Raw genomic sequence first — 12778 nt, 5'->3', positions numbered from 1 at the left:
GCTCTGGTGGCCACCACTGCTGTAACAAAGAAGGAAACATAGCTTATGAAACACATGATATATATAGAGATGTGTGTGTATAAAGCCTAAATCCATAAAATACTTTGATTATTTGCCTTCTTGGTTCACTTGTTAGTCGGTAAATTCCTAATGTGATTTCTAGTTTCAGGCAGAGGGTATTTGTGCAGCCAAAACATTCTCTCTGACTCAGTTTATTTCTGTCCTTGTTCTCATGTTTTGCTAACAGAAAAGGGGAGAAAGAAAATTACATCTTGACAGGCTTTGTGAAGTTATAAATGAGGAATCTGGTCTGAAGTGTGTGACAAGTGGTCTTGTTAAACAGCTTTCTCAATCTCTTACTTTTTATAAACACCGTTCTTTCCCTAGTAGGCAAGAAAACAGAAGCAATTTTCCATGAGTCCTCATGTTACAAAAAGCACTTTTATGTTCTGTTAAGCTTTGCGGTAGGTGAATTTGGTAGATGAATTCCTAGTTCTGCTGTAACATGTTCTTAATTTGTACAGCAAGCCCCTACACCGCCAGGACTCATAAGGAATTTTCTGAAGAAAAGACCTCTTGACATGTTATTCTTTGTAGATAGGTGTGCACTTACTCAGGAATGAATGTTTACTTTTCTGCATCTGTTGTGATTAGAGGTGAGCAGCCTGCTGTAAACTCAACTCTGGCCTCCAGGCAACTTTTCAGACTCCTATGATGCCCCTGCTTTCCTGGTTTTCTATTATAGAAGCATTGGATGTGATTTCCACTTGAGTGCAAAGCAAATCAAGTCTGTTTTCCTCCTTTCTCCAAACCAAGCATTCTTCAAGTGACTAAAAACAGATGCTCATTTCCAAAGAAATATCTTCAATCAAAAGACAAGTTGCATGTGTGGGCTTTGAGAATTACCACACATTTTTGGATGAGGCAATGGAAATTTCTTTTTGATGGAAGTGTCTGTATCTCTAAATACAATATAGGTAGTTCCAAAGATGATTTTGAAACTTGCACTAAGATAAATAAAAGGAGGATAATATTCCCTTGCAGTAAAACAAAAGTATTCCTTTAGGGCTAAAACCTCTGTTCTCAATTGCACAAGAAAGACCAATGCAGTGTTGTAACTACCTGAATGCACCAAGCAGTATCTGCACAGTGCATCAGCCTGGATAGTGCACTGTGTATTTTAAGAATGATATGCCAACCTGTTCTGTAATCGAGTTCTGTTCCTTAGATTGCACCTGTACTGAATTTTGAGGTTTATATATGCATACAAAAAAATCCAAATGCAATGCTAAATGTTACCTCTTTTGGGATCCTAACAATAATGTGAACGTCTCATCTTTTCAGGAAGTAACAAAATGTCCTACTTCATGTTTGTTCTTAGACTTCAAAGCTATCGGTCATGATAGGCACAAGGAGCATCCTTTCTTTCCTACAACTTCCTACTTATCTTTCTTGCATCTCCACTCCCCTCCAAACTGTGTAAAGGTTTAAATCCCTCTGGAGTGGAGACTTCCAAATGCAGTTATGTAAGTAAACCATAATTACTTGCAGTGCCTACAGTAAATGAATGTCTGGCTTCCTTGGATCACAGAATGTTGTTTGGAGGGGTCTCTGGAAGTCCCCTTGAAGCAGAACTTATTGCAACAGGCAGCCATGGCTTTGCCTGGGCAAGTACATAGAACTTCTAAGGGCAGATTTTCCACCTAGTTTCTGTATTTTCCTTGATGTTCAATGCAAATCTATGTGATAATGGTTTCACTCTACTGCCTATTAACACCAAGGAGAGCTTGGCTCCATCATCTTTGTAACTGTTCTTCAGATAGTTGTCAGCTGTTTTCCCTCTTTCCTTTTTAAATTTCTCCATTAACACCAGGAAAAGCAATGCATAGAGCAGGCTGCCCAGGAAGGTGTTGGAGTCCCTGTCCCTGGAGATGTTCAAGATCCATGTAGTTGTGGCACTGAGGGACATGGTCAGTGGGCATGGTGGGGATGGGATAGTTGAATTGGATGAGTTTCATGGTCTTTCCAACATTTATGATTCTGTGATCTTCTTATTTTATGATTTTTACTACTTGTACTTGTGCTGTGTTAGCTATCTGTGCTGCAGAGCACTCAACACAAGTGCAGTCTCTTTAAAGTGGTAAAACTGAAACTACCGTGGAGCTTGGAATTTCTGTACAAAGTCAACTGTTTGTGTTCAGGTGGTTTTATACTGCTTGCTTGCACGCCTTCCTCAGCATGCTGACTACCAAAGAAACAAATACAAACATAATGTTGTGAATTGCATTTTTGGAAAAGCATTCTTCCAGTTGCCTTGCAACCACCTTTCTAAGGGAAGGACAAAGATTTTATAAGTAAGTGTGGAGATTGTGTGTTTTACTTCTGATAGACCTCATCTCCATTCAGATGAAAGAGCTTTTACAAAAAACAATTATCAGGATGAATAAGGAGGTCTAAATGCCTGTCAGTTCAAGCCCCGAATCTATAGAATCTGAACTGCATTGACTGCAGGATGAGTGCCTCGGGCAGGACCTCTCTGGAGCTGAGTTTCACTGTAAAAGTTTGGAGCAGATTTCATTGTCACCACAAAGCTCTAATCCTCCTGCTTTTTATTTTATGAGAAATCAGTTGTGACTTCCCTTAAAAAAAAATCTGACAGATTGTTTTTTATAGCTAGGAAGCAGGCTGTCTTCTTTGCCTTGAGGTTGTGAAGAATAATTTTACACTATCTAGATTACAAAAGAAAAACGAAAATTGCTTCTTCTAGCTGTTCCTTTTGTAAACCCATCTGAAGGAATATTTTTCTTTCTTTCTCAATAACACACACACTCCTATATACATATTTATATATACAGTTAAAAGTTGAATTCGTCTTATCCTGACAGTTTTCTTTGTTCAGATTTCATACCTTTCATATTAACAACAAACCTTGTATGGCATTTCATTATCACAGGGTTTTTTCCCAGCAAGCTGTGTCTCTATCAGGTTCAGGAAACACTGCTTGTTATGACTGTTGCTAGCTCTTCATTTTGTTAGGGAGCTCACCTTCACTCTGTGCAACAAAAAATGGCTTTGGAAACAAATAAAAGCCATCCAACTTAACACAAATTTAAATCTGTGTCAAAAATGACATTTATTCCCTCTGGCGTGTGAGAAAATAAAAGAGTCTGATTCAGTTCCGTATATCCAATGGGGTTAAATTAAATATAAGTACCAAGTCCTCCAAATTCATATTTGTTGGAGTATGTGTGTTTATTATGAAACCTGAACTCAGTTCATTAAAATATGGTTAATTTCTTCAACAAGGGTTTTCTTCTGATGTGTCACAGGCTGAATGCACAGCCCTTCAAATCACATTTCTGTTAATTTGAAGTAACAATTGTAGGATTAAACTTCCAGGCAACTGTATATTGGAATGTTTATGAATAGAGAAGATAATTAAGTAATTTACAGGCAAAAATCAGGAAAATGAAAGAATATCACTAAGATAAGTTTAAAAAGAACAGTTATTCCATTTCCTCTCTCTCTCTCTTTTTTTTTTTTCAGATTAGACTCATGCTGCTTTTCATGAACACAGAGTTCAATTTTACTGGCCAAATTCCAACTGCAATTTGCTTAAGTAATTACTTCTTGCATTCTTAATTGGAAAAAGCATTCCTGAGTTTCCAGTCCTGTCTAATTTGCTTTTATGGCATTTTAAATTCAGTATAAACCAGGCCATCCATCACCAAGAGGTGATTGATCTCTGAAGGTAGACTACAATAAGCTGGCATGCACTAAGAGTATCACATGCAGCTTGCAGTGTAGCATCACAGTCCTTGTATCTCAATGGCCAGCGCATCTAGCAAAGCTGCACTCCTCTCCTATCCCCACATTTGATTGGCATCCTAACCAAGTTCCTCCTTTCTGTGCCTCAGATGTGAATGTTGTAAGAGACACATTAAACCCTTTCTAGATCAGGAGCAGCAGTGAACTGCCAGATCTTGCCAAGTTATCCAGAGCCCTTCCAACTCTTTGTTCAGTGCTGCAGAATTCAGATCTTCTGAGGATGAGAGACAGCAACATGGTGAGCTCTGCCTACGTGTCGTGTGTTTCTTCCTCTCCTCCTTTCAGTCTGTCTGGGAGGCAATCATGGAAATAATAGGGTTGGCCCTTGTAAGGCTGACCAGCTTCCTGATTCAAAAGTCACATTAGCTCATGATTTCTAAAATTCAACCATCCTACCTGAACGCTGATTCTACCAGTCACTCCTGTCACTCTTTTCACTACTTACCATGTTCAGTACTCTTTTGTATATGTGAAACACGTATCGGCAGACATCATGGTTGAGTTCACATAGCGTGATTGTCCAATGGAGAAATGCAGTTTTAGAAATTGAGGCTATTCCTTTAGAAATCAGCTAGTCAGGGAAAACCTGTGACAGGAGAGCTGAGTGGAGGGATCTACAGCAGCTGCTGCTCCCACAGCTGCTGCTGCAGCTCTTTGGCCAATTCAGAGGAGTTCTGTGGCAATGCAGATTTTTACAGGTCATTTCAGGTCAGGGCACACAGGTGAGAAAGTACGTGGCCTTCAGTGAGAGCTTAGCCTCTGATTTGTGTATGACTTTAGGAAAGGCAGGGGATCAATCTACGCCTTAGTTCTTTTTCAGTAAAACCACGGTAAGAATAAAATTACTCCTTCACAAAGATACTGGGATTGGGCTTATAATGCTTGTCTGACTATTTCCATGGCAGCTGATCAGAACTGAGGTCCCATTCCAGACTGGCTTCTCACATAAATGTAGGACCACGTGCAGCTCTGAGGGTGCAGCACAGATGGGTCCTTCAAGACCCATGGAAAGAGAGGTGCAGCCACACAATGTGGCAGTAGTCTCTCATGTGAATCACCTTTTACCCTCTTCATGCATTGCTGCTTTATGAATCATGTTTTCACTGCAAAATAGCATTGTGTTATCCCTAATTTCAGTCCCCATCACCATCATCACCTCTGGTTGGTACCCCCAGCCCAGCATGAGGTGTTGTTACAGCAGAGGGACAGCACTGACCTATTCTGCTCCTTCTTTATCTCCCCAGCTCACCCAATTTGCAGTAAAATGATGTGACGCAAGACAGCAGTTATTTATAACATCTGTGTGAAGGCAGTTTGACTAGGCTTGGGTAAATATAAACCTGGAGAAGTATACCACGTAGATCTGTGCATGACTGCTTTACAGAAATCTGAGTCTTCCCAAACTAGATGCTTTCTTGGGAATAATCAGGACTGATTGTGAACAAGAATAGAAAAAAGCTTTCATTTTGACCTATTGCTTGAGGTTATTCTGTGTCACATATGATAAATTCACAGTACTGCCTGTGATGTGGTACACTGCATAACAGATTCTGCATTTATTTAACACCAAGAAGTTCAGAGTTAATACTGCATTGTATTACTTCAGTCCTGATCCCAATAAATTAGCAGGGCACCTGTATATTTGTGGACTTTTCTTCTGGACATATTCTGTTGTTATTTTTTTGTCTCCCGAGTCCCATCCAAGTGGGTTTTCAGTAAACACAACCTGTACATAGATTTTTCATCAGCTACATGCAGGATTTTGTAGGCAGGGTGCTGAGATGAGGAGGGGACCCAGCAGTGCTGGCAGCTGCGAGGCTCAGAGAAGGATGGTTGAAAAAGCAGCTGGCTCGAGGAGACCTCACTGCTGTGACAAGCACTGGATCCATCCTCCCAGACTCCTCTGTCCTCCTGGGGATGCCTACGTCCTTATTGCTTCGTTATGCAGATATGGGCACAGAGGCACAGATGCAAACGGCGTTGTTCCCCTATCAGCTCTTCTGTAGCTTCTAGGAAGGTGTCCTTCTCTCTTCCCAGCTCCACACTTTTAGTTTTTGGAAATGTGAGAGCTAAAAATAAGAATGTTAAATTCAGGTAATCCAAAACAATAAGAGTTTTTGTTTTATTTTTACCCCAGTGTTATCTGACATGCTCTGTATACTTAATAGCAAACAGTTAAATAACAGTCAGCATGTGAAAATTTCCTTTCAACAAGCACAGAGAGTATGCAGGGACTCCCCCTGCTCTCATTAATCCATTATGTTAGTTTTATTTTTCATTCTAACAACAGACAGACCCCAACGACTGAAGAAATGTCTTTGTAACATATTCCAGCAAACATTTCCCTTATGAAAAATTGCTGTAATGTAACTTTATCACTGGTGTGGGTGTATAATATCATCAGTCAGATGTTTATCTCAGTAATAGCACCTTATTTCATCGTAGTTCATTAGCAATGCTCTGTAACTGCGTTTCCATAACCAAAATTACAATCAGAAGCAGGAATAGAAACACTGTATACATGAAATACTGAAAAAAATACTTCAAGATACATTCTTCATATGCTCGATTCTGAGCACTTAATAGTAGATTTGGTATTTACGTTCTCAGACTCAAAGAAAAGGGGGAGGAGGGAAAAATGCATCAATATTTCCTTAGAGAAACCTGAGTAAAACAGAAATGCTTTTGGTCAGCCATTCAGCTTGTGAAAAATCAATGTTGCTTCGATTACTCGACTGACTTCAACATGCTGATGTTTATTTACAGTGGTGGGGATCTACACCATGATTAATAAGAAAAATACCCTGAACTTTGGTAGTGTTTTTTACCTGGAGAGTCTGAATTGCTTGTCTATGTCTTACATTTGGTGAAGATGAAGTATTGCATTAATTAATTTAGGACCTCATGGACACTTTTAATTCATGAAAAATACAAATTTAATCAGATGAATATCTTATTAAAAAGACGTTTCATTTTCTTGGTTTTATGTACATGGTATGAACAAGAGAAATGCCCAGAGGCAGTTGAAATCATTGTTTGCAGTCCTTTCAGTCTGAAACCTATCTGAAACTCCAAACCTGTTTTCAGTCCTGCTGTTATGTTGCAGGCAATCTGTTTGAAGTCTAAAATCTTGGCAAGACCCTTCGCTGTGAGGGTGGTGAGACTCTGGCACAAGCTGCCTAGCAAGGTTATAGATGCCCATTCCAAGCATCCAAGGCCAGGCTGGATGGAGCTTTGAGCAACCTGGTCTAGAGAGAGGCGTCCCTGCCTATAGCAGGGGGTTGGAACTGGATGATCTTAGAGGTTCCTTCCAACCCAAACCATTCTATGATTCCATGGTTCTGTCACGCTGTAAATACCCTCAACCCTTGTGGTTATTTCTCTGCTACTCACCCTATGCTCCCTTAGATTTGGTGCAGGCTCTGAAGGTGGTCCAGCCCTTTCTTTTGCCAAGTATCTTTTTTCTTCCCCCTGTCAAACTTTTCCTGATTGCTTTTCAGGGTTCTGTAGCACTTCATTCACTCCACAGAGATTTTTTGCATGATCTGTAGTGCACTGTGGATTCTAGTTCAGCACTCAATGCATCTGTTCCGACCTGTATGTCCAGCAGTGTGCATATGTGGTGTGTACATGTGCTCTGTGTGCACCTGTCTACTATCACTAGTCCTTCAGCCTCACTAGTCCTCCAGGCCTCCAGGGGGGCCTGGAGTATGACACCACAGCAGCCACGACTTTCTTGGAGTGCTGGATCCAGCATAGTGGATTTTCCTTTATGATTTGTCACTTCCTATCTTTACTGTGTTCTTTTAACTAACAGAATGACATTTAACTTGGTGCTGGTGAAAGGACAAAAGGCATTCTGGCCTATAAATATCACTGATCCTTCAGATCTATTATCTTATTATCAGCACTGTCCTTTCATATTCAGGTATGTCACTCCAGTCATACACGATATCAATCTTGTTTAGGGTCATGATCACAAAAAATACCATTGAATCCATTGGCTAACCAACAGCAATGGCCCACATTATATGTGTGTAGCTGAAGAACTCATCATCTTTTCTAAAAGACTATTGCTCTGCTATCTCTAGGAGTAGACATTTTTCCCCAGTGGTTATCAAAGTCCCAAATACAGAACACTGGTACAGTGCTGTACATTTTTGTGGGTATCTGTGGTACAAGATATAAGCCTCCACTTTAAATGACTGATATGACAGGGTAGTGGCATGCATTTAAAATAATCCCTGTGCCTTGACTGATGCTGACCCACTTCAATTGCTGAGAAAAGCAGTTTTTGTTATAGAGTACTTGATCATAATTATTGCAAAACCCTGAAAAACTGGAACCAGTATTTCCTATCTGTTAAAGTAGGTATATCTTTGGGTCTCAAGTCTGTACTTCAGATTCCTAGGTATTTTAGTACTTTAAATAACAATAATATGAGGTATTTTTGAATCTGTAGGCTGTACTGCACGACAGATTTATAGCAAATTGGCAACTCTGAAATACCATAAAAGATTCATTGAAATGCTAATTAAAAGTCTTTAAAATAAATTTTGTTCAATAAGCTGCCTGCAATATGTAAACACAAAAATCCACACTCAAAATCCCTCACTCCCTGTTCAATAATTGTGTTTGCAATGAGTATGAAAGATGCAGATCTTTGAAAGCTGTAATTGTGCATGTAATGCTAGAGTAAATAGGTGGTATTCCTATGTTTTAGAGCATAGAAAGTAAGTTAAAGAAATTCTGCATAACTTTCAATAGAAATATCCTGGTTTAGTGCTCCTGTTTGTGCTTTGTTTCTTAATGTTGTGACAACTTTGTCTTGTTTGTGAATTGATCTTCATGGATTAACATGGCCATCTGACTGAAGTGCCTTAGGAATCTCCTCTGCAGAATTCACCCTACAGCACTATTCCTCTATGATTGTGGTTATTGGTTATGGCTGAACGCAGACAAAGACCATCAGACAGTGGCACACCAGGATAGGAACATGCTTCAGAGATTGCTGACTGTTATGTTATGTTCTTTTCTTCAGATTTGCTCTGAAGAATACATTGAGATGTATAGTATTAACGTTTTGGAGAAGCACCCCTTCTGCATTTTAAGAAGCTGGGACATGATCCAGTGACAAGCAAACACTGGCATTATTCAGAGACTTAGGACAGGCAGTGCTGATCAGACGGCATCAGATGTTGACTGAAGCAGGGCTCTGTCAGGTACCTGGTGCTGAGTGGTGTTTGATACTGGGATGTGATGCCAAGACTGGGGATGGTAATGAGGAAAATAACCTCAGTGAAAGATAGACCAACTACAGCTCTGCCAGAGAGGTGAAGTGTAGAGGACAGCTGGGGAAAGTTAAATTAATGGATGCCAGCAAAAAGAGGCTGATTGGTCAGAAGGTAGCTTTATTTTGGGAAATAGTGTGTCTGAATCATTGCGTGGTCTGAATACCTTCCAGTTGGCTCAAGCAGAAAAGGCTAATTGTATAACTTTGTACAAGTGTGACATTACAGCGTCTAAAAATATAACACGTGAAGAAATACATTTTTGAACCTTTAGGAGTACTCAGACTGCTTAAATTTAGGCTTATAAATGAGGGAGGCAAATTAGAGGGATAGTCTTTGTAGATTATTAATGGAAAGAGAGAAGGAATGGGCTGGAGAGGGAGTGGGAGCTTCTCTAAGAGCGATTCAGAGCAGGAGCCTAATTTAAATGCTGTAGTTGCCCTCATAAGGAATTCCCCTCTCACTTCACTTACTCATCTGCAATATGTAAATATCCTCCAAAGAGAACAGAAAGAGTTTAGAAGAACAGAGTTTACAATCAAAGGGAGGAGAGATGAACTGATAATATGGGGGGGCTGATTTAAGCCCTAATAAAAAAGCAAATTATACTGAAGACAAGGGGTTAAAATCTGAGCCAACATATACATTAGAGAAGAGCACAATTAATCTAAAATTGATCTGTGACAAAAGAACCAGATTTTGCATCCAAGAAATTATGCTGTCCAGAGGAAGAGTTGTGAAGAACAGTGTTCAAATGTTAAAGTCATGATAAAATGTGAAAACGCACGAAAAGAAGTGTGAGCAGGAAGACATGGAGGTCAAAATGAGCCTGCCAAAAAAACACCGTATCCTGTGGCAAATAATGCAAGCTAAACTTGGTGTGTTAGTCATAACATAAGAGGAACTTCACTGAACAGCAACACATTGCAAGAATTTGCGGTTACTAGCAGAGCATAGTAAAGTTCAAGTGGTGAAACAGAATGTCAGTAGCACCTTTATTCGAGAAAATTCACCACTGTAGCAAAATCCAGTCCTTACAGTAGATGTCAGAGATCTGACAGCAAATAGGACATTTCTCCATTTTAATTAGACTAAGATGTATGAAAAGGTATAGTACCCACAAACATCCCATCGCATTCTTGCTGTCATCACAAACTGATCTCAACTGAAGTTTGGTGGAGCAGATCTTCTGAGGATGAGCTGAAGGATATCTTCCAAGGGAAATAGAAGCTCTTTGCAGATCAGAGCTAGAAGGACTGTGCTGTCTCAGAGTGCATAACCCCAGCAAAAGGCCATGGTAAAGCATATTCTGAAATGTTGGCAGCTCTTTTTCCTCTGGGAATGATGGGACAAGTACAGCGAATAACTTTTCACATTTAAAGAAAATAAGATTAAATACTTCACTGAAATTGGCCTCAAATAGCAAAAATAAGCAAATATATTAAAATATATTACTCACTTTAACACATGAAGAAATTCCAGGTGAAATGCCAAATTTCTCTTCTTTTTGTACCTGAAGGTTCCTCGTGGATTCTATTAGTGAAACAAAGTGCATATTAGTGTGCACCAGAAGCATATTTCATGAAGCATTCAGCTCACACTGCCACACTCATTTTGTTTGGAATGAGGTGTTTCACCACAAAGTGCCACAGATTGGATTTGATACAGAGCATGAAATTTTGTGTAGAAGATGGCTTTGATGTAAAAAAGACTCACATCAAAGTCAGGATAACAGCATGATTACTGGACCAAAGCAGAACAAACAAAAATGTCAATATGTGACTAATTAAACTAACATGCAGCAGAGTCAAGTAAATGCCACAATGTACGGAGATGTTCCCTGAAGAACTGGCCTTACAAATAATTTCTTCCAACAAAGAAAGGGTGCAAGTATTCACTGGAAAAGGAATTGCTGTACAAAAACTTGTGCCTACTATAGTTTGCTTGCACAAGCAGGCTGAGGGCAGTGCTCTGGTGCTGCAAGATGCCTGGAACAGAAATCTCAAAGAGAGTTTGAGACACTAAAGGATGATTGCAGAGTCCTCAATCCTATGGGGGATGGCCATGGACTGTTTAAGCAGGATCATAGGAGGGCTGCACCAAAAGTAATGCCTTGCATTTTGTTTTGCTGACCTGCAATATCAGATGCAGATGTTGGTGGTATGGCAGTAGGTGTTCCAACTATGTTCCATTACATTTTGTTGCCACGCGACAGATGTCAGCAGAGGGGCTGTCTGACAAAATGACATCTAACATGGAAGTGCATATGAAGCAAAGGTGTGTCACTGAACTCTTCTATTTACATTCACTGACACTTGCTGAACAGTGATGGGCACCAAACAGTGGGTGTGAGCATGGTGAGGCAATGGGTGGTGCAGTTCAGCAGTGGCAAAAACAGCGTGAAAAACAAACCACATTGTGGATGGCCAGGCACTGCTGTCACACCACAAAATCAAGAGTGTCTTGATCAGTTCATCCACAGGGCCAGGAAACTGTATACGGAGTTGAATATCAGCTCCAGTGCATTACAAGAGAAAAGATGGTGGCAGTGTTGGAATATCACAAAATTTGCACTGGGTAAGTCCCAGAAATGCTCACACTGGAGCAGAAGGAAGGCCATATGCACATTTTTCAGGACCTGTTGAATCAATACAAGGCTGAACCTGATAGCTTCCTGGATTGTATAATTACTGGTGATGAGGTTTGGTTTCACCACTACAAGCTGGAATCACAGCAACATTCCATGGAGTGGCAACGTGTGAATTTCTTATAGAAGTAGAAGTTCAAGACACAGCCCTCAGTGAGTGAAATGTTGACCATTGTCTTTCAGGGTAGGAAAGGGGTGATCCTTCTGGTTTTCAAGGAACCTGGACCAGACATCAACTCTGACCACTGCATCATAATGCTGACTGAGGTGAAGGCTCAAACTGCCAGAGTCAGACCAGAGAAGAAGACAACCTTTCTCCTGCAGTATGATAATGCCAGGCCTCGTACCAGTTTGAAGACCATGGAGCACATCACTTTAGCTGGACTGTCCTACCACACCCACCACAGAGTCTGGATTTGGTGCCTTCAGACTTCCCTTTGTTCAGGCCAATGAAAGATGGACCGTGTGGGCCACATTTTCCCAGCAATTACACCATCATAGCAGCTGTGAAACTGTGGGTCACCTCTGCTGGTGCAGATTTTTATGAGTGTGGTATACAGGCTCTTATTCATCAGAAGTGCATAGCCGATGGTAGAGACTATGGTGAAAAATAGCATTTTGTAGCTGAGAATATTAAGTAGTGCTATTGTGCTTTGTATCTGTTGTTGTTTCCACTTAATAGGAGGCATTATTTTCAGAGTAACCTACATAGAACCATGGAACAGTTTAGCTTTGAGTGGGTTTTAAAGACCATCCAGTTCCAACCCCATCTTCTGTGGTCAGCATTGACACATGCTAAATCAGGCTGCACAGGGCCCCATTCAACCTGGCCTTGAACACCTCCAGGGATGGGGCATCCGCAGCCTCTCTGGGCAATCCCCTCCCCTGTCTCAACGCCGTCTGAGAAAAGGATTTCTTCCTAACATCTAAATTAATCTGCCTTTTTTAATTTAAAACCAATCTTCCTTGTCCTGTCGCTATCTGCCCATGTAAAAAGTTATTCTCCCTCTTG

The sequence above is a fragment of the Lagopus muta genome, chromosome 3, assembly GCF_023343835.1.
Source record: "Lagopus muta isolate bLagMut1 chromosome 3, bLagMut1 primary, whole genome shotgun sequence".
Classification (NCBI taxonomy): Eukaryota; Metazoa; Chordata; class Aves; order Galliformes; family Phasianidae; genus Lagopus; species Lagopus muta.
This window is presented reverse-complemented; position numbering follows the sequence as displayed.